Below are 23057 nucleotides of genomic sequence, written 5' to 3'. Positions count from 1 at the left end.
AAGGCTGGTGTGGGGTGCTCAGAGCCCGGCCGTGTGAGAGTCTGAGGATCTTTGGTGTCATCTCTCACACATGCAAGTTTACAATGTCTGTTCTGAATTCTTCAAGCTGAGTCTTTTAAAAATGTGAGTTGCTGATAAGGCTGTTGGCATGTTAGTGCTGGGCTCATGAGTCCAAGGTCACAGGGCCACTGAGAATCAGGACCACAGACGGAGAAGAGGCTTTAGAAATGCTCTGTGCCAGCCCCGTCTGCATCCACCACGGTCAGTGCAGTAAGTTCTCTAAGGCCATGATATGCACTAAATGCGTGGTGGGCACGAGAAACTTCTTCTCCTAGCACACGAAGATGCCATGGCCTTTCCTTTGGGGTGCCTCCCCTCTGTTCTGTGGCCTGGAACTAACCCCGACACCAGCCCACCATTTTAGAAGCAAATGGAGACAAGCTTAGTCAAGCTAAGTCTGTGCAAACGTGTCTCCACTGGAGACAAAGAGATTCAAAAGTGCACGAGCTACTGATCCTAAAGTAATGACCTTATCTTCATAGGAAGAAATACATTGTTTAGTTTACTATGTTTCTTCTAAAATTTCAAGTCTTCCTCTTTACTAGGCAATTCAAGCGTGTGTTGAACTGCAAAGAAAAGCCTTTGTGAGTTGGCAGCAATAATAGACGCTAACTTGTGCCTGCTGGACCATCTTGGCAGGTTAGGGTTGGAGGGAGGGCAGGGCGGGCAGAGCAGAATGAAGGCTGCTGCCTTTGGAGTCTTTGTCACGGTCAGAGGTGGTTATGTAAGTGGAGGAACCCATGGCCCTTTGTAGAGTCTGCCTTAGCGCCCACGAAAGACCTGTGGCAGGAGAGTGCTTATTCTTTCCTACCTCTTGTCTTCCCCTGACTTCTCATTGCCCTAAGACTGATGGCTGAACTCCAGGAGCTGAGCCAGTGAGCAAGCTCCAGGGCTGTTGACTCACGTCCAGAATTTGTTCTGCTGCCATTTTGTGCGATGTCCACGGCCCTCAGTAAGGCATGTCTGGGAAGAGCACACCTTGGACACATGCCTTTGCTGTCACACAGGGCTTCTCCCCAGGGACCTGAAAGGCACTTTATAGGCATCTGCTTATTTGGGTGTGAAGCCTCTCACTGAAGTCAGTGAGAAGGTTTTGACAGCCTTGGGGGGACTGTCAGGTTGATTGGCGTGCATGGGGCTCTCTGGTCAAGCAGAGTGTAATTCAGGTGAGAATGTCATCCAGTATATGCCTTAGGGCTTTGTCTGCTAAGCCCCACGTGCTCAAATTTGGCCTCAGAAGCACAGGCAGTTTGAAGAAAAGTATACAGATCCACATAAATATTCTCAAGTTAAACAGCATGGCGGTGGGAAGGAGGCGGACTGGCGCCTGTCTCGTGGCTTTCCCCTTTCATCATCAGATAAGGACCTACTGCCCTTTAGCACCCCACCCTTTCCTGTAATCTTTGTATCTCAGCAATTTTCTGGACACTCGTGCACATCAGAACTTGATTTGTGTGCATCCTTTCGGATGTAATTATCTTGAATTACAAATTTTCCTAATAATTTAGGATGTATTTCCTTAAACCACCCAGACTTTTTAAAACTTGAGATATAATTGATGTATTATATTAGTTTCAGGTGTATAGCGTAGTGATATTTGTGCTGTATATATTGAAAATGCTCACCACAGTAAATCTAGTTAACATCTATCACCTCACATAGTTGCAACATTTTTCTTGCGATGAGCCCTTTGAAGATGGACTCTCTTACCAACTCTCTGATGTATAATACCGGTATTGTTAACTATAGTCACTGAGCTGTGCATTATAGCCCTACCCAGACATTTAATTTTGCTTTAATTATTCTGGATATCTCTCCATGAGGACCTGATGGGAGGTATTCTCTGAGGGAAGAACTTGAGTGTCAGAACTCTCAGCCAACCTGGCTTCTCAGAGAGCCATGGCCTCTGTCCTCTCTGATCTTCCCTGAACTTTAACAAAAGAAATTATATCATCAGGCAGGCATTTTTGAACAACTCTACAGTGGTGTAGTTTAAACCAAAAGATAATCAAATTTTGGGTTTTAACCTCTGAAATACAGTATAATCTAAAAAGAGAGGGTCTTCCACACTCTAATTTTTGCCATAAAAACGATCTATTTCATGTGCTCCAGAGCTTCTTGCTGTGAGGTGACAGAGGGCCCTAGACCTGCTTCTGTGACTTACTCATGGTGGGACAGCTCGCCTCCATTCTCCCATCTTGGCCTACTCATCTGTGCACCGTGTGTGCACGGGTGGGGAGTGGTGTGCGAGAGCCCAACATGGTGGCCTGTAAGGTCTCAGGTAAGGTATGATACAAAAACAAGCACCTCTCTCCAAAAACCCGACCCAACCCAATCACAGCGCTCTTTGTGGTCTGCTCCTCGTTTCATTTCAGAGCTCCGGTGCCGCCACCCACGCGCAAAGATTTTGCCCCTGGCGTGTTTCCCTTGCACTCCTGCATTTAGCCTTTTCTTGTTGTGACTCTTCAGTCTTCCTCTGTTTCTGGTGGTGTTTCTTATCCCCCCCTTGACTTCCCCCAACACACACAAACATGCACACACACACTCAGGTAGGCTGCTAAGTCCCCTTAACAGATGTTGGAAGAAATCTTGGTTTGCAGGACCTGTGGGCCAACCGCCATCATTCCCACTGAACCTGGCTTGATAAGGTTAACACACTCAAGAGGCAGCAAAGCACAGGAACCTGAGAGGGGCTGCGGGGCAGGGAGTTGGGATGTAGGGTTCACATCTACACTCTCACAGTATCAGAACCTGGGATCCTGGGTGAGCCATTTAATCTCACCAGCCTGAGCTTCCTTATCTTGAAATTGGAGGTTGGATCTTAGATGGACGTGAATCCCTGAAAGGCTCTGTGGTTCTGAATCAGCCAGCCATGGGCACTTGGGTTTCCTTTTCTGCTGTGGAATTCGCCCTGGCCTTCTCCCTGGGGCCGGTCCAGGGCTTGCTCCAGTTCTCTTGGTGGCTTAAGCAATGGAAGTCTGATCGGTGGTATTTCTCCAAGTCCAATGCTGCCGTTCAGGTCAGATGGCTTTGCAGGTCACCAGCTCCCTGCCTCCTGTGTGGCAACGCTTCTGTGGTTTCCCACTAATCAAACAAATTTTCATTTCTTTTCCTTGGAGGTCATTTTCTTTATATGTAGTGTCCACTTCCACTTTCAACAATTCTATCAACTGATCCACATGTTCATGTCCGATCAGCCCACTCTGGGGCTGCTTCTATGGATGGTGCCCTAGAGGGATTTCTAACTGGCTTGTCTCTTTGACCAGTCTCTACCCTTCCTGACCCTCAGAGCAGGAGCTTATATTGAAGTCAAATCTCATCTTTCTGCCCGTCAGGTTTTCCTTTCCTTTTGGCTGGAAGGGTTTATCACGTGTTTCCTGAGTGTCCTGTGGGCTGCTTGCCATCTCATTCAAACTGCCAGTGGACATTGCTTCAGTGTGACTTGCGCTTATTGAGGGCAGTGGGGCGCTACAGAAAAATAAGTTAGAGCAGTGGGGCAAGGGGCTCCTGGGTTGTTCCTATCTGGTGGGAGAAACAGTTGAAATAAACATCTACTTTTAATAAAATGTGATGAGGACGTCCGTGAATTTGAGGGTAAGATCCCCATTGACAGCATGATTGTTTCAGCTCCAGAGAGACATGGGGACATTTACCAAGGTTGCTTCCTCCCAAATGTGCATGGTTTTCACTGTTAAACAGTGGGAGGTGTAGATGTGTAGACTGGATGTGGGCAATCCCCAATTCCTACTTCCTGTGACGGCAGTAACCCAGCTGAGTTTTGTTATTTTTTTTCCCTCTTAACAGTTTTTGACGTTCTTGTGTCCTCGTCCACTCATATTCCATTTGAGCAAGCTTCCTGCATCTGAAACATACCTCACCTTTCCCTTCAATTACGATGGAAGGGCTGGAGCACTTCTCGGGTAAAGCCAATCATTCCACCTCTATTACAGAGCTCATCCTCTTATACTTTTCTCCATCAGCGACTTCCCTCTCACCTGTATTTTCCAACTTTTCCCCTTGTGAACATCAGAATTTAAGCAGAACCAGGTCTCTTCCGTCTCAGACAAGTTTTCATTTAGCACTTCTTCCTCCCTTATCTTCCATCCCTCTTTAGTCTGTCCCCTCTCCCTTCAAAGCCTGATCTTAGAAGACTGGTCTGTATTCATTATGTCTGTTGCCTCACCTCCTAATTACATCTTAATCCACAGCTTCATGGAACTTGTTTTCCACCACCATTTCCAACGACCTGCACTGGGCTAAATCCAAGGCATATTTTTCTGTCTTTGTCTTCCTTGCCCGGCAGCATGTGGCCTCACTTCTCCCTCCCTCCCTTGTGAAGCATCCTGTGTCGCTGTACTTTCCTTGTTTTCCCCCAGTTCTTCTGGCTTCTTAGTCCTACTTGTGGATTCTCTTTTCTCTGCTCCTCCCCTAGGTGATGTCCCTCGGGTTTCTGTCCTAGGACTGCTTCTCTTCCTGGGCTGTCCCTGGGCTCTGTCACCCTCGTGCACAACTTCTGTGTTCTAATGGTGTTCCGACCTATGTTCCCATTCATTATCAGTGAGGACCTTTGGGCTCATGTGCCTACTGAACATCCCTATTGGATATGTCATAATGTGTCACACTTGAAATTTCCAAATTAAATTTATCATCATCATCCCAAGCCCATGAGGACAGTGTCCCCTGTCTTCATGGATGGCACCACTGTCTAGTCAGTAATACCAGAAACCTTGACTCTGCTCTCTCTTTAACCCCTATATTCACTTAATTATCATGTCTTACAAATTCATTTTCATAAATCCCCAAATTTCTTAAATTTGCCCAGTTCTTTTTATCCCTGCTGCCCTCATTCATTCATTTATCCATTCAGGCATTCATTTATTTTTGCAACAGAGACTCACCAGGGTCTGCTCTGTGTCATGTTAAATACTCAGGCTGTGGTGGTGAGAAAGACTGACCTGGTCTTTCCTTCTTACCAAGCTTGCAGTCTGGGAGGGAAAATGAATATCAAATGAGTACTTACATAAGCAAAAACAATAATTCATTTCACCATCCTTTTTGCCTAAAATGCTGGAACATTCCTGCTCGGCATCCTTAGCCCCAGGCTTGCCCCCTGTTTATCCATATGCCATACTGTGCTGGGGTGGTCTTTCAAAAATGCTGATTTGATCATATCTCTGCTTCTACTTGCCCGGTGGCTCTTCACATTTCTTAAAATAATTCAAAGTTGATTTCACTTTGTTTTTTTAGTTAAAAATAAACCGATTTTCAGTATGTGGCTCTATAATAAGACATATAGCTATCACATGGGCTTGAATACACAGATGAGCTTTACACTTGCCTTTTACACCAGTAGATCTATAAAGGAGAACAAATTGTAACTGGAAGCTTGCTTGGTGATCTTGGAATTAGAGCAAGGGCACTTAATTCTGCATTTAAAACGTTAAATGACAGTAAGCTAAGCTGGCCTGAGGCATCCATCTCCATAATTGTAGCGCCTGTACAAAGGGAATGCAGAACTGGAAGTACTTCGGCCCAGACCTGTGTGCCTGGATGGACACTCCTTTCTCTCTCCTTTATTCCCTGCCCAGTGCCAGTTCTGATTGACACATTCTTTCTTTGGAGTGCCTTCAGCCAAGCTTTGCTCAAGCCTGGGAGCTTGTCAGATTCTTTAAAGTGATTTTGCACTTCTTTTCTCTGAAATGCATTCATTTCATTGCATGGAATTGTATTAGTAAGCAGTTTTTTAAAAGTAATATTTGAACATGATAAGAAATGCCAGTGGTACAAGGGGTATATCACGAAAAGTTAGTTTTACTCTAAGTAACCCTCCATTCCATCCTTCCTTCAGCCTCATTTCCAACAGACACCTTTGATTTTAGTTTGTGCGTCTGCCTCAGAAATAGTCTGCTTACATAAATGACTACATATCTGTCCGTGTTGTTTGTAAGTGATGAGGGCATGTACATATATGCATATGCCCTCCATTGACACCTTTAACTATACCCACTGTTCTGCATCTTGGTGTGGGGGGGGGGGGTTTCTTTGTTCTTTTTTTCTTACTTTAACAACATATCTTAAAAATGTTTTTGTATCAACCCATGTACCTAAACTTGTTTGTTTTTCTCACAGCCAGGCAGTACAGCAATTGAATCAATTATGTTTACCACCTTCCTCTTGAATGGCCTCGTGTGCACGTTGTAGGAAAATTTCCTAGAATTTGAATTGCAGGGACATTTGCAAGACATTTGTGATCTTGATAGATATTGCCAGGTTGTTTTGCAAGATGACCATATCATTTATTCTCCCGCCCAAACTGGAAGCGCCTGGTTTTCCACAGCTAAGCCAATACTATTTGGTGTCACACCTTTTGACCTCTGTCAACCATATTCCTGGGAAATAGTATCTCACCATTGTTTACTTCCCAATTCTGTAATTATGATCCAGGTTGAAAGTCTTTTTGTGTGTGTGTAAGTCATTTGTATTTCTTTTTCAGCGAACTCTATTGTCATATCTCTTAGCTCTATTTTTTTTTTTTCTGTTGGGTTGGTGGTCTTTTCAATCATAAAATCTGTTTAACAATGAAAAGATTTATACTTTGCCTAATGTTTTTGCCTGTCTTCTGATACTGATTATGATATTTTCTCTTCCTTCTCCTCATCTTCTTCCTCCTCTTCCTCTTGTAACACAGCATTACATTTTTTTTGTAGTAAAATTCATTATTTTCTTTATGGCTCTTATGTCATAAATGTGGTTAAGAAGAGTCTTCTCGCTAAGAGTATAAAATAAGTCTCCTGTTTTCTTTTACTGTTTTGTACTATTTCATGCTTTTATATTTAAAGCTTTGTTCCATCTGGGTTTTTAAAATATAAGGAGTTTTATTTTATTATATTATATTACAAATTGTTTTATTGTTTTTCCAAGATAGATAATCAGTCAGTCATGTCTCTTGACTCCATTGATTATATGTTCAACCCTTCTCTCACTAACTTAAAAATAAATTTGTTTTTATACGAAGACCACCTTTATATTTGGGCTTATTTTGGAATCTATCCTAGTCTGATAATCAGTCTGTTTACATGCCAGCACTAAACTTTTTATCTCCTAAAGCTTCATATTACTATTTTTATAATTATTATTAGTAGTAAGACTAATACTTCAAGTGTTAGTTTTACTCAAGTATTGGTCATACTCACTAGTCTCTGTTTTCAGGACTTTCAGTGTTACCTTGCATGATAATTTTTCCATATGAATTTTAGGAATTGCTTGCCTAGCTCCACCCACATTATATTGGTGTTTTAAATTAAGATAGCACTACATTTACATATTTAAACAAGTCTCAACAGGTCTTAACAGCCCTCGAATTCAAACCTCTAGCCTCATTTCTTGTCTCTCTTTTTCTTCAATGGCTGACGCAGCCGCTCTGTGCTTCCATTCCTCTCCTGAGCTGTGTGTGCTGTCACCCTTCCCCCGGGCTTCAGCTGGCCATCCCTTCTTCCTGGTGCTTGGTTTCGTGGATTAGTTTCTGGCTAACTTCCTCTGCCTCCCTGCTTCTGGGCTTTGTCTTTGCCATGTGCTCTTATATCTTACAGCCCCTTGTACTTACCAACCCCACACAGGTAACTTAACACCATAAATGCATGGCTGGCTACCTGTCTGTAGACACCGTTAGAATGTAAACTGCATGAAGGCAGGGACTATGTGGATGTTGCTTACTGCTCTTTCCTGGCACCTGGTACAATGAACTAGATCTCCATGTTATACATGTACATGTGGTTATACATACACCCACATTCCTCTTCAAATCTGTTATGTAGAATTCCAAGTAAGAGTATTTATTAGTAGTTGTTTGGGCTGTCAATATGCAAATTTCTGGCCCTGGCTGATGTGGCTCAGTTGGTTGGAAAGTTGTCCCATAAACAAAAAGTTCTCGGGGGTTCGGGTGTATGTACCAGAGGCAACTGGTTGATGTTTCTCTCTCATCAATGTTTCTCTCCCTTTCTCTCTCCCTCCCTTCCCCTCTCTAAAATCAATAAGCATGTCTTCAAGTGAGGATAAAAGAAAGGGAAAAAACAGCATGCAAATTTCTAGACTTGACTTTTACAAAGTCATTGAGTTAAGATGTTTCTTTAAATAAATAACTTTCATGGAATTAAATAGCACAACATTAGTTCATGTGCAGTAAGAAATCAATTCATCATAGAGACACAGCCTAGCTAGAGAGGAAGAAAGACGAAGCTTTGATGAGCCGGCTGACTCTGTATCAAGGGAGGAGGGGCAGGGAAGAGAAGGGAGGATGAGGGCAAGCAGCTGAGATGCACGTGAGGTCTGCTCAACAACAGAGGGGGATCTGGGGAAAGAGAATCATTCCAGAGACATCTGATTCCAGCAAACAAATCGGTCTAATGAGAAAGAGTTGTGCCTTTTCTGTTGTGTAATAGCTAATAATGGAGATCCCTGTGGATCAATTTCAGTTTTCCCTGTGACTGCATTTATGGTGCTCACTTAAAAAGCGATTCTGGTGTGAGACTTCAGATGTGATTTATCCTTGTATTATGGATCGCAGAGACCGTTCATTTTTCTTAAAGAACGGCAGACATCCGGACTATAAAAAGATAGTGTGTAATGTACCATCTGATGCATGTACTTTGTGCCTTTGCAATCAAAGTGCATTGGGCTGGACCTATGAATGTTTCATGGGGCTTCCTTTATACTTATAATAATAACAACTATCAGGCATCTTATAAATTTTGATACTTGTTTGGAAACTGATCATACAATAACTGATAGGCATGAGATCAAGGGCTTTTAAAAATAGAATGGGGAAATATGTAGGTGAACAGATTGCATTGAGTAATCCAAAAATATAATTCTCCCCTGAAGTAACATCCATTTATTTATATTTACATAGTACAGTATAGCCATAATATATGTGCAAATAAAAATAGTGTACACTCCATATATATTTTGAAAGTTAATCTTCAAAAAAGGAATGGGCATTATGGATCCAACATACGATGTTTAACTGTGATGAGAAATCTCTGACTTTTAGTTGAGTCATTGGCTCTCACAGTAAGCCTAGGTGACCCTCTGGGATTTAACTTCTTATCCATCTCATTTATTCTTTAAGAAAATTGCTCTCTCACCAATGAAAAGTATCTTCTGGAGTTTAACTGCCTGGCACCTTGAGGATGGTGTCGTGCCTTTTGGTTACCCCAGCTTAGCCTAGAATGCACTCTATCATTACTCTCCTTTCATTGTATTTTATACCTATACATGTACAGTTCAGAGGGTGATAGACATTTGTTTACAAGTCATTTCGGGAGAGCTGAAATGGAGGGCAGGAACTGACTGTTTATGCATGCATGTGTGGAGTCATCGATTGTTCATTCATTTATTTAGTCAATCAGTCAATTAATAGGTATATTTTGAACATGTCCTCCCACCAGGCACTTTTCTGGGTCCTGGGTAACAAGACTTAGGCCAGCTCCTATCATTCGTATGACCTGTTGAAGGGCACCAGCGGAGGTCCTCAGCCATCTCACTGCTCTCTCGCAGCAGTGTGGACAATCCATCCTACAGGTCCAAAGTCCATCAGCAGCAGCACAGACAGCAGCTGGGACCTTCCTCATGCCCTACACCGTTGTGCCTAGGGACATGCCTATCCGTAGCATGGCACACCCTCAAGATGACAGATGCATTGAAAAAGCCCACGTAGGCCCTGAGAGTGGGCTCAGGGTCTTCGTGTAGGTAATTCTGGGATCCTACTAGGTTAAGAAGAAAGGTGTCATTTCTGGGTAGAAGCGTCCTCTTGGCCCCGGGGCTCCTTGCCTCATATGGGGGAACTCAGCTGTAGGAGAAGCAGAGTGAGGGCCTCTAACCTGCCTGAGCTCACTGCCCAGAGCCAAGGACACAAAGGACAAGGCTGTTTGGGTCTCTGCCTTGTATCTGGTCTCTGCACCATGGTGGTGCTGGGCTCTGATGATGCTTTGGAAGTGCAGGGCTTACGCCATGGGTGCCTGCCGCGGGCTGGCCAGGCTCTCCATGCCTCTCCCACCATGTTTCCAACAAGGGCATGTGCAGGGCTCTCCCCTGACTTGTATTACACCGGGCTGTGATCGCACAGCCACGGAGAGACCAGCAAAGCATAGATCTGTTCACGGGTAAACATCAGCGGCTTCCAACGTCTACCTCTCTCACTTCCCTTTACAGATTTTTTAGTACCCTGAAAGGTCGAGATCTGAATGTAGTATTTTAAGAATCAACTCATTATGGCTGAATATACACACACACACAGACACAGAGGGTCTGGCACAAATAACGCCCCCTTTTTATTAGAAAATCTTTTATTACAAAATTGTAATCATGTCATTCTGTAACATAACATCATATGCAAGCACACCATATGACATTTTAGGTGAAATGTTCAAATTAAAACTATAAATTATTTATACCCATATTATTACCTTACTGACCATACTCTTTGAGGTGTTATTTCTGCTGGACACTTATACAGTGTGTCCGGCAGAAATAAATATATTTACTGGCAGAAATAAATAAATAAATAAATAAATAAAATATATTTACTAGCAACGTAGGAGGATCCTGGGATTGTGAAAACTGTGCCTGAAAGTTTCTTTCCTTATTATTTATTTTCTGAATTGAAAAGATCACTGAACATGCCAATTGTTGTGCATTGACACAGTTTTTCGTTTTCTCGCGGTATTGTGTAGCGGAGTGATACAGTAATCCTGTGAAGCGGGATTCTTGCTGGCTCCACTCTGAAGCTGGTCTGCCCCTACCACCTAAGACTAGTTATTGAAGCTCTCTGTGCCTCACGCGCCCCACCTATAGAAGGGGAAAGTAATGGAATATTTCTTTTGGGGTTTCTGTGTGGTTAAAATGAGCTGATGCACACAAAATGTTTGTACCAGTGCCTAACGCATAGTAAGAACTGGACTGTTAGTTTTCCTTCTGTGTGTCTGTCCTAATCACATCTGATGGAGAGTAGACTCTCTAGGGCTGGTGGAGGATGGAATAGCAAAAGAACCTGCCTTGAGCGTGGCACTGGGCAGGTGTGGGGGTTAAGGGGACGGACGTGCAGGGGGTTGGTTCCCTTTATTGCAGCCTGGACATGCCCTTTGCTTGTTGGCACGCTTCTCTCCTGTTGTGGGGCCTGGAGTGCTCAGCTCATGGGGAATATTGGCCATGGGCGTGTTGAGCAATCATGGGTCAAATTCAGCCACTACTGTGCGGGTCAGGGTCTTGTTCGGCCGCTTTCTGTTTGATAGTCCTGATCCATTTTGTTTATTAGATTGTTTACGATGGTTCTCCAGGACTCTGGAGGTTACTGGTTGGTTTGTACTCCACTTTATCTTTTAGCTGTCATTACCACTGTTTAATTGCAAGGTCTTTAAAAATCCGTCTTTTTAAAAAAAATTGTGCTAAAATACATGTAACATGAAATTGACCATGCCAGCTAGTTTTTACCCGTATGACTCGGCGACATTAATACAGCGAAGTTGTGCCGCCAACACCACTGTCCACCTCAGAACTCTCTTTATTTCGCAAAACTGGAACCACATCCATTAGACCAGCGCTTTTCAACTGGTGGGCCGCGGAACGTTGAAACCACACCACACCTACTGTTCAGTCAGGGCCATCACCCTCTTTTCCCTGAGATTGTCAAATAAAAAATGACAACACGACAACAGCCGTCCGGTGTGAATGAATCAAAATTATGGCTATTTTTGTCAGATTGAAAAACTATATAGTTGTTGGCTTCCCACAGGATTTTAGTAATTAGTTTACGTGTGCCATGAGGTGAAAAAGGTTGAAAATCCCTGCATTAAACAACTCCCCTTTCGGAGGCCACCATTCTGCTTTCTCTCTCTATGAATTCGACTTCTAGGAACCTCAAAAATATATCTTTTTGAATAATGGTATACCTTGAATTGCAAGTGTTTATAAGAGATTTGTTTAGGAGTTTTAAAATTCACTCATACTCCCCTTCTGCAAAATAGCTTTTCTTTACCGTGGCCTTACATAACCACTTATGACCAGGATCTTTTTCCACCAGTGTCTTTGCAGTTTAACTCCAAAGAAAGTAATCACTAACCCATAAAAGTGACTGAAGGTTAACATGTGAAGTGAAACCAGGGAAGATAAAATTCGAAGTGTTCCTCCTATTCTAGCGCTCTCTTTACTCCCACAGCCTATAAATGTTGGCTGAAAAATTGTGCCAAAATCAAGAGAGACCTTACAGACATCCTAAAATTTTACCACTGGAATCATTCTTTTTTCTTGACATTATTCCCGATGCTCATTTTTCTCTGTGCCATGCTTATCTATCCTGAAGTTAGAGCAGAAATATTATATCCAAAAATGCTCTTCCAATGGAATGATTTGACCTGACCAGAGGCCGAGCTTTCACAACTGTGATCTGCTGTGATTAGTGCTGACCTGAATGCTCCTTAGAATTCTCAGTGCCTGGGCTAATCATTGGAAGTTCTTTTTTACTAGTCATAAATGAAACACTGATTGGTCTGAAATAACAGGGAAAGAGGAAAAGACATTTTTTAGAAAGATAATTTATATGTTGCATTGGAGTCACAAGAAGATTTCACTTTTTTATGACCATTTACTCTCAAACACAAACAAATCATGGACGAAATGATGTACTAGCTCATTTCTTGAAAACAAGTATAAGATAATTCTATAGTGTCAGCATGCTCATCATAATGGCCACTGAATCTGTACTGAACAAATAGTGGAAATGTTATCGTTAATCAATTTCACACCAGTATTTGAATGATGATAATTATTTTATATAGTGAGGTTAATAAGGTAAAAATGAGAGGGGGGGAATGAGGAATAAAAGAAAGCGAGAACATGAACCCCAGCTCACTCGAAGGGCCAGCGTCACTGCTGGGACTGAGGGCAACAGTTGTGCTCGACTCCCTGGCAGTGAAAAGAGAAGCTCACGGTGAGGAAGGACGCTGTCTACTAATTCCACAGGAACATGGCTTTGGCTGGCACTGTGTTCTGAAAGGAATTTCTTTTGCAGGGACAATGAGTGATGTAATACACAACTTTTATGAAAAATGCAGAAGTAGATTTTATTTCTTCTTACCTAGGAGGCCAGTGAAAGCTGGGGGAAGTGACAAGGACCTCAATTCTGCAAGGAGGCAAAAGGGGTTCGAGAATTTAATCTTGCAGTGCTGTGTTTGCAAAGCGGATACAACAACAGGACCTTACTCTCCCATCCCCACCTGCCCTTTGCTTGGCCAGGCTTTGCTAGAAGCTGGTCTGTACATGGTTTGAAGTTGTCCCTTCTGACCAGAGCCTGGAAAATGTTAATCTCCGTTGCTGGTTAAGGCCAAATCCAATCTTTTTGGAACTCAGACAACCAGATGGTTGGGCTTACGTCCTTTTAGAAAGATCAAGCCGCCTGGCTTGCGTGCTCATCCAGGTGGAAGCCGCCCGGTCAGCGGACGAGGATGAGCTGTGGAGGGACCAGCAGGCAGATCCAGGCTTGCAGGGGAAGGAGCCCTTTGCCCCAGATTGTAGACAGATGCTCAACTGAGACCACAGAATTCCACTCACAGGGCACAGCAGGGATGGTTTTAGCCTAGAAGTTGTAGGGAGCAGGTGTGACTGGGCCACTTTCCAGCCCAAGGAGAACCCCCTGAGGCTCCCAGGTGCTGCCAGCCCTGAGAGGGAGGACCCCTGGTGGGCCTGCAGGATGAATTAGGAGCAGAGTACACCGAAGGTCACCCACTGAGCGGACTCGTTTTTGTGGTGGTTTCATATTGACTGCTGTTGGAGGGCACCTGCCCAAAGTAAAAATTTTGCCTTAAATATAGCTCATGGCTGTTTCTTCACAGTAGCTGAGTAGCAGCACCATCTCCGTCTTGGGCTCTGCATCTGATACGGTGGCACGGTGTCACGATGCATGTTACTTGATTCTCATTTGCTCTCCTAGGTTATTGTGACCGACCCGAAGGTCTGAGACCTAATGTGAAGTACATAATGGTATTAAGCAAATTAGTTAGAAGGAAAAGTTTTTTTTAGATTTAATTTGTTTATTTTTAGAGAGAGGGGAAGGGAGGGAGAAAGAGAGGGGGAGAAACATCACTGTGTGGTTGCCTTTCGAGCGCCCCCTTCTGGGGACATGGTCTGCACGTGCCCTGACTGGGAATCAAACCTGACGACCCTTTGGTTCACAGGCTGCCACTCAATCCACTGAGCCACACCAGCCAAGGCTTTTAATTTTTTAAGATGATTTTATTTACTTATTTTTAGAGAGAGGGGAAGGGAGGGAGAAAGAGAGGGGGAGAAACATCAATGTGCGAGAGATGGTCAGTTGCCTCTCGCATACCCCCCCACTGGGGACCTGGCCTGCAACCCAGGCATGCGCTCTGGCTGGGAGTGGAACAGGTGACCTTTCATTTCATAGGCCGGCACTCAATCCACTGAGCCACACCAGCCAGGGCGGAAAACATTTTTTTTTGGTTAGGAAAAAACACATCCCTTTCTCCTCCTGGGTATTTATTTACCAGTGTGCCAAACAAAAATTACACTTTCGTATGTCTATGTCCGTTTTAGTGTTTAACAACAGAGGAACTTTCTGAAGGTTCCTGAACAGATAGAAGTAGCTTCTTTTAAAAAGTGATGTATCTTTATTGTGGTCTGTGTGTCAGTTTGATGTGATGAGACTCCTTTTCGGGATCTCTGCGCGTGGAGGTGACCTGTCAATGTAGGAGAATAGTTGGAGCATTGAAGTCTCAGAGGAAATTACAAGCAAGAATTACGTCAGGTGTCATAAAATCTTTCCACGGGCCAGTGAAATAGCTGAGGTTGGTTGGGACTGTTCCCACCTGGAGACGTGCCCCAGCCCCCCAGGGGCAGCATCGCTCCGCTCCTCCTGCCTGCAGCCGGGAAGAAGTGCCGGTCCAGTTTGGCACACCTTCTGTTTTTTTAAGAAAACATGGAAAGTCAGATTTCTGAAATGTGAAATCATTTTATTTGGAAAATATTGGCTAATAAGAAAATGTAGAAAAATAAAGGATCCTGGAATGTCTAGATATGGGTCACATGCTGTTGCTGTGACTTCTGGTCACCTAGTTTATCAGGGTTGCAAATCACACCATCTGTGGGCGGAGGTCCAATCCTACGTCTGCATGGGAGGCTGGTGTGTAATTTAGGTCAAATGAAACTTACCTTTTCCCAGTGCAGATGGATGTGTTTTATGTAGAAAGCCAACTTTAAGGTCTTTTTTTAGTAATTAATTTATCTGGTCACAAATTACAATGTTTCTTTTTCGGAAGCACCTTGTTCATAGAGGTGGATAAGAAAAAGCTATATAAATATTCAGAGAGAAAGCTAGAGTGTAATTTTTTTCTGTACAATATGTGGGTGAAACCTTCTTATAATTTTTGTATGAAGGAAACTGAAATATTATCAAATCCAAATTTTCTCTTTCTCAGATGTGGACACTGGAGGCAGAGTGAGATTGAGATGGCCATTTAGTGACAAGCCAGCCCTTGAGCCTTGGTCTTCTGCTCATTTTAAATAATAATTAGCATTAACTGTGGTCCCCAATTGTGCTAAGACAGTTCCCTAATTTTTCCAACAACCCTGTGGGACAGTTACTGTTGTTATTCTACTTTCTAGACAGGTAAATTGAGGCATCGGGGCTTGCCCCAGGTCACATAGCCGGTAAGAGGTGAAGCTAGGAGAGTGAGTCTCTCCCCCACACTATACCACTTATTCTTAAATCCGCAGGGTATTAGGGCTATCCCGGAAGCTGCAGGTCTCAGAGCTTGGCATCATAGAAGAACATTTTTCATTTGTCTCCTCTTACAGATCTATGTAGATACAATACACAAGAGTGTCCTGTAAAATGTCCCCATGCCTTTTCACTGGCTACTGATTTTAGGACATGTTTATTTGTGAAGGCCCACTTTGCAGAAATTTTAGAAATTATTCCTTATGGAAGGTGCTCAATTGACAAGTCCACACAGTCCTAGTGGTGTGGCACAGTGGCTACGAGCTCAGGGAACAAGGCAGGTAGGTCTGGTTCAGATCCTGTTTTGGCAGCTATGCGAACTTGGGGAAGTGACTTGGCGTGGCTGGGCCTCAGTTTTCTCTTTCAAAAAGTGGAAATAATCACAGTGCTGCCCCGGTAGCATTGGTGTGATAAGGGAGACAACCCCTGGGTTCTCCAGTGCCTAGCATATAGTGTGTACTCTACGAAAAAATTACCGCTGATTCTTCTGAGCTAATGGCTAAAGAAAAAGTGGAAGTGCTGATGCTAACCAGCATGTCCAAGCAGACTGTTCAAATTCAGACTTTGAGCATGTTTTTTTGGTCATGCTCTCTACATTCATGTCTTCACAGTTGGGGTGGTATAGCCTGTCTTAAGAATGGGGTGATACATGGAGGAATTCCTATTTTGAGTCCTGAAATGCTTTGGCTTTCATAACTCTTTCTCAGCATTTTGCTGAGAAACCAAAGCTGTTTAGTTGTGGACTCAGGGAACAAAAGCTTTGTTGTTGTTGTCCTTTTAAGGAATTATTATATTCCCTATGATGGAAATCCTACAACAGAGAGGATCCCACCAGAGTTGCAATGCCTCACTTGTGGTGGTAAGCCTGGCACATACCGCAATCTCCTGTGGTGTTTAAGTTCTAGCTACTTCTAGTAGCTTATTTATCTATTTGGGGGCGGGGCGGGGGCGGCCAAGGTAGCAGAGAGTGATTCCATTTTGAAGAGTGGCCATCAGATATATTCGCTGCTGTTTCCATATCTTTTTGCTGTATTGCCAAAGTACAGTTCAGGTAACAAAGTTAAGCTAAAGAGAAATTTTATTTTAGAGAAATAGTGCTGTTAAGCTAATATACACAAAGAAAAGATACATTAGAAACCACTCTTTGTTACTTGGGCAGATTACCTGGAGGAATTATTTGATAGGTTGTTAAAGCCGGGGTGAAATCTCTTGAAATGGGATGAGTATCTTTGCCAGGAACCTGTAATTCAAAAATGTTTCTGTGAATTTTCCTTCTCTTCCAAAAGATCACCAATAAGCTCTTTGTTAAGCCTGAGGAGAGGAAATTCTTTACTCTCAAGAAAATGTCTTAGTGAAAGTCCTGAATGTCAAGTTGAGACTAGAGAAGCTTTGGTGACAATACAAAATAAAACGGCAGATAGTAGAGACTTTGCTTAGGTTCATATTCTTTATCTTTTGACTTTCTGGCCTCCCTTCCAAGCCTGAGCTCCATTTAAGCCTCCGCTGACCTGCCTAATCATATCTCGTCATTGCTTCCACTGTGGCCTCACCGTCCAGGTGCTCATACCTCTTCTTGGAACCTTCTTTTCTGTGCTCATCAAATGCGGTGGCAGCGAGCACTGTCCCCAGACAGCATCACCTCTGTCAAGGTTACTAACCACAGACAGACATGAAGAGTCTTGGAGGCTATTTCTAGGCTTAACATTCCCAAGACTGATGGGTTTGGTGGCAAATAAATGCTCACTTTCCCAAGACAATTAGATTTTATATTAAAAGTAAATAAGTACTGTAGTTGGTGTGAATGTATTGCTTGCACGTGATCTAAATTCACTCCTAGTTTCAACACATTTTGCTTTCAAAATTGTCTCTCCATCCTCCTTTGTTACCATCTTTCCTTGTTTTCTGCATGACGCAGGAAGTTATTTTCTATGATCACCATTTGCATTTAGTGTTTACTGTGCATCTTTCATGCACGTGTGTGTATGTAGCTGGTCTTTCCACTGGGATGACAAATGTCCCAGTGGAGGATGCTTAGTTATGTTTGATCAGCCAGCATTCGTGAGAATCAGCCCTCCAAGGGCATGAAGTGAGGTGAATAAAATCCCTTCATCTGAAGAGTCAGCTGTTATCTGGGGAGTCAGATAGGTTCATAGAAAAATACAAGTGTGGGTACAGAGAGTATCTCCATTTCTTCTAATTCTTAATTACAAAGTTAAGATGTGTGATAAATGCTTAAAAAAAAAAAAAGGCTTGCCAAATGTTGGAATAAAAATGCTGTGATTGGAAAGAGCCTTTTTGAGTGTTGCATAGAAATCAAGCAATGTTTCCGACTTGCAAGGCCCCAGAATAAATTCAGATGAATTCACTGAGAAGTGCCTTGAATAAGGGATCCAACTTTTAGGGCAGTAGAGAGTGGTCTTGGGATGTAGTAAAAGTGAGAAACAACACATAATAATATGAGGTCCAACCTAGATTCCCATATATGAATTTGAGAATGGAGGAAGGCATATTAGGGCAAAACAGGGTGGTTGATGGCCAAGAAAGATTCCACACGGATTGCTGATGGAGGGGTGGGCCAGAGGGACTGGGAGTCCCAGGAGCTGAGTGAGAGAAATTCTTATGGAGTATCAAATTGAATAAATCCAAATGCACAGTCTCCTTGTCACTATCCAAAGTGCTATCTTTGTAAAATAGAATGAAGGAAACCTCTGCAGGTTAGAATGACAGAAGCCTGGTTTTCTGTGAAGACTCAACTCTGCTGAACTCATGAGATTCTTATCAGACAAGGGCTGGGACAGCGGCTTTGCTGGGAGGGAGGGGTGGCTTGTGTCTTAAAACCCCTGATGCCTAAGCTTCTCAGAACAGCGGGCACAGATCAGAGGAGTTAGGGGCTGTCATGGAGCAAAAGCTTTTGAGAAAGGCCTGTGCCACAATGTTGGGTCTTCCCATTGCTTCCTGGGGAATGAAACTGTTCTTGGAGATGTATTTCATTAAGCAAAGTTTGACTCAGTAAAGAGCCCTCAGAGTTTACTGTAACTGGAGTGATGGGAAATGGCGTTCAGGGCGGGAGAGGGGAAAGCCTGTTGGTGTATCTTTCACTTGTCTGCCCTGGCCTGGCTCTTCCTGTCTCCTCCCTGACCCTGGCTTGGCCTCTGAGCAGTGGCAAGGAGATGGGAGAATGCAGAAGACCTGGTATCAAGATTCCCCTGGAGGCAGGCGAAGATCGCCAGTAGGGGGCAGCCTAGCATGCTCCTTAGTCTTCTGGCTCCAGTGGAGAGGCTCTGGGACAGGGAGCAGAAGGCTTTTAGACTTTTGTTTTTGCATGGTCCCGGGAACTAGAAGTTGAACCCGGGTGTATTTTTCCACTGAGTAACTGAAAAGCCCTGGGGTTCAGCTTCTTTGCAGTCATTTCACTTCTGTGCCTTTCTCTGTCCCTCTCCCTCCCCTCTCCCTCCCTCCCCTTTTCATAAATTTTTAAAATTCAAAAGTATACAATATAACCATAACTTCACATATTTGTATCCAGAGCTGACACTTTAACATTTTGGTCTTCTTTGTTATGAGTCTTTTCTCTTTTAATAAAAGACATAGTTTAGTAGTTTAATAAAATAAATACTTTAACAGTTCGTTCTGTATCCCAGACCCATTCTGCTTTCCTGAGGTGATCTGACTTGCCGTCTTTTCATACTTTACACATATGCTTCATTGTGAACATTATGCGGTTGTTTTCTGCATAGTTCTAAAAAAGTAAGACGAACACATACTCACAGGCACAGATGACAGGATGGTGATCCCCAGAGGGAAGGGGTGTGGGGGGAGGTAGTGAAGGGGAAGGGGGTCAAAGGCATGGGACGGGGGAGTCGACTTTGGGTGGTGAACACAGTGCTATATAAAGATCACAGACTATAGAATCATATACTTGAGACCTGTATAGTTTTGTTAACCAAAGTCACCCCAATAAATTTAATAAATTTTAAAAGAAAGTTTGCATAAATTGTTTTATATTATATGTATATATTAGTATGCAGTTGGGCTTATTTTTTTCTTGTTTGACATGAAGTTCTCTTTCAGATATAATGATCTGGTTCAATGCAACTTATGTATTTAACACATCTTAATTTTTTTGTTTCTTTAAAAAAATTAAATTTATTAAAGTAAAATTGGTTAATTACATTACATAAATTTCAGGAGTACTTTATAACTTGATATCTGTGTATTCTATTGTGTGCTCACCATCCAAATCTAGTTTCTTTCTGTTACCATATATTTGACCCCTTTAACCAGTTCACCGTCTCCTTACCGCTCTTCCCCTGTGGTAACCAGCATTCCATTCATGAACTTGATTTCGTTTGTTTGGTTAGTTTGTTTGTTACTTTTTTGTTTTATGTTCCACATATCAGTGAAATCATAAGGTTTTTTATCTTTCTCCGTCTGACTTATTCCACTGAGCTAATATTCAAGGCCCATCCATGTTGTCGCAAATGGCAAGATTTCATTCTTTTATGCGGCTGAGTAGTTTCTTTATTGATAGACACTTGGGTTGTTCTCAATTTTTGATTCTGACTGTAAACACAGTGGATATGCTTGTATATGTCTCCTTGTGTGCCTGTGTGGCAATGCCTCTTGCGTGGATATCTAGAAATGGAATTGCTGGGCCATGAAATGTGCCAATCTCGTATTACCCAGGATACTGGCAAATCGCCCTTCAAAGTGGTTATACCAATTTAATGGTCCCTCCGACAATGTAAGGGAAATTCTTCACATCCTTAGAAATGTTTTATGTTGCCAGTTTTTAAACATTTAGTCATTCCAGCATGGGAGGAATGATATATTGTTATTTAATTTGCATTTCAGATTCCCTGTAGGCTGAGCAGCTTCTCATATGTTTCTTGGCCATTGAGGTTTCCCCTTTGTGAATTGTCTGTTATTAACTTTATTGACTTCCTTTCTAGTCCTATGATTCCTCAATGGTAGCTAAGAAGAGTCCCTTATGGGGTAGCTTTCGTGACTGTTTTATAACCAGCAGCTACCCTGTGGGCACCTCTGCAGATGGTAACTTAAATGAAGGGGAATTCCTGACATCTGGGAGGACACTTGCCGACCTTTTAATCCGGTTCTTCTGTTGATTTTTTCCATTGTGAAGGGAGAAAAATTCATTGCTTATCTAGGAAATTTCTGCCTCCACAGTGGAAGAGTATTCTCTAGTGACCATTTCTTTTTCATAATTTTATATGTTTCTTTTGATGGTTTCCCACAAAATCGCCTGTCTAGTCTGAGATCCAAGAACAGTTATGCTTTGCTTAATGTCTGATTTATTTTTATCTCATGAACACTGTGAAATAACCACTGACCAAATTTATTTCCCATTCCTTTTTTTTCTTGGGTGTTGGTGACTAGAAAGCCTAGAAAAAGCTTGTGGCTTTTTTTCTAACAAGTATATACATTTTAGAACCTAATTCCTAGGTCCATTGATATCTCTGCTCTTGCTTTTCTTTCTTCTGTGCCTTCCTTATTTACGTATGTATGTGTGTATGTATGTATGTATTGTATATTTATTTATTTATTCTCACCTGAGGGTATGTTTATTGATTTTGGAAGGAGAGGAAGGGGAGGGGAGAAAGAGAGAGAGAGAGAGAGAGAAACATCGATGTGACAGAGAAACATCAATCTGTTGCTTCTCATATGTGTTCCGACCGGGAATTGAACCTGCAGCCTTTTGGTGTACAGGACGATGCTCCAACCAACCAAGCCACCCTGCCAGGGCTATGCCTTCCATCTTCATTTACCTAGCTCATTGTAGTTTATTGAGTACAACTGAGGAGTTTATGAATTAAAAATCTCATGAAAAGTGAAATAAAAATAAACTGAAGGGCATAATTAACTAAAAAATAAATGCTCTGTGCCACAGTTGAGTAGGTATGATTGCGTGTCAGGCCCTGCCATAAACGTGGAGGATGCAGTGATGTCCAGGCAGAGAGAGTCGATGTTTCCAGAACACTGGTGGCCACCATGCGAGCACAGCTGTACGGAGTGGACAAGCCTCCTGAAAGTCCCACTTGTGACCACAGATGAAACATTACCCACATTATTTACCCTTCTTATTTTTATTGAAGTTTTATAAAAACGCATTAAAATTTAGGGTTCTCTGGAGTGCAGTTCTTATAGGGAGCTAATTTAGAAGGAGGTAGTCACTGTGGTCTCCATTGAAAGTGTTAATGGGATGAAAATCTTGGAAAAATGTACCTAATGTGTGATAATTTTGAAGCATTTCGTAAAAACTCTTGATATTGAAAATTATTGTTCAGCATTAAGTTGCAGTCTTAAAATGCTTCCTGCTGTGTATGGTAGAAGGAGATAAAAGAACGAATCTTTTCTGCACATCTATTAAGTGCCAGTCCCTGGGTACCAGGAGGACCAAGATCTTTGAATGGAAGATGCCTTTCTACCTTGGAGGTTCCATTCTTATGTAATGGGAGGCAATGGCTGTGTGGGTAGTTTCAAAATTATTTCTCTTTGGTGTAATTTTGTTCCCTCAGAGCATTTACTTATTTTATTTCTAAGATTTATTTCCTAAAAATGGGTGACCCAACTCTTACCACAAATCTTTGTTTTGTTTTGTTTAGAGACTAGGTAGAATAGACCTAGAGATGCTGTATTTTCTCTCCAGTTGGTTACCTTTTAATTTTTTTAAATTTTAACTCATGTTTGTAACAGCAGGGTTATATGTTTGTTTTCGGTGTCTTAGTTGGAATGTGCTATGTATCTTAATGAAAAAGAAAGGGAAAAGGCATCCTGGCACAACTTCCTGTAGTGCCTTTGGAACTCTAGGTGTTGCCCATCCATCCATCCATCTGTCCATCCATCCATCATCTGCTGAATATCTATCTTGTACAAGCTACTGTGCTAGGTGCTGTGGTGTATATTAAGAAATGTAAAACAGGATCCAGCTGTCTTCAAAGAGGTTGTGATCTAAGAAAAATGGAGAAACAGTTTCTCAAGTAACTGCCACAAGGTAATTCCATGGAGGCAATTTTAACAGCTTTGTGTCCCTATTACTAGATTTGTATTCTTAGTTGCAGGTGACAGAAATTAAGAAAAAATTTCAGTTAGTGACATCTAACCCTAGAGAAGACTAGATTCAAAGGCTCAAATGACATTTTCAGTGTTCTGTCTCTCTTTGTATCGCCTACCAATCTTTTCTTCTGTGTCC

At 42.5% G+C, this 23057-nt stretch overlaps 1 protein-coding gene across 5 annotated transcripts in view; it reads left to right on the top strand.

The window, feature by feature from the left end:
* Positions 1 to 23057, top strand: part of NTRK2 (neurotrophic receptor tyrosine kinase 2) — a 319382-nt gene that overhangs the window by 7670 nt on the left and 288655 nt on the right. The window lies entirely within an intron of this gene.

The sequence above is a fragment of the Desmodus rotundus genome, chromosome 1 (genome assembly GCF_022682495.2).
Source record: "Desmodus rotundus isolate HL8 chromosome 1, HLdesRot8A.1, whole genome shotgun sequence".
Lineage (NCBI taxonomy): Eukaryota > Metazoa > Chordata > Mammalia > Chiroptera > Phyllostomidae > Desmodus > Desmodus rotundus.
Note: the sequence above shows the minus strand (reverse complement) of the source record. Positions and strands in the feature narration are given on the sequence as shown.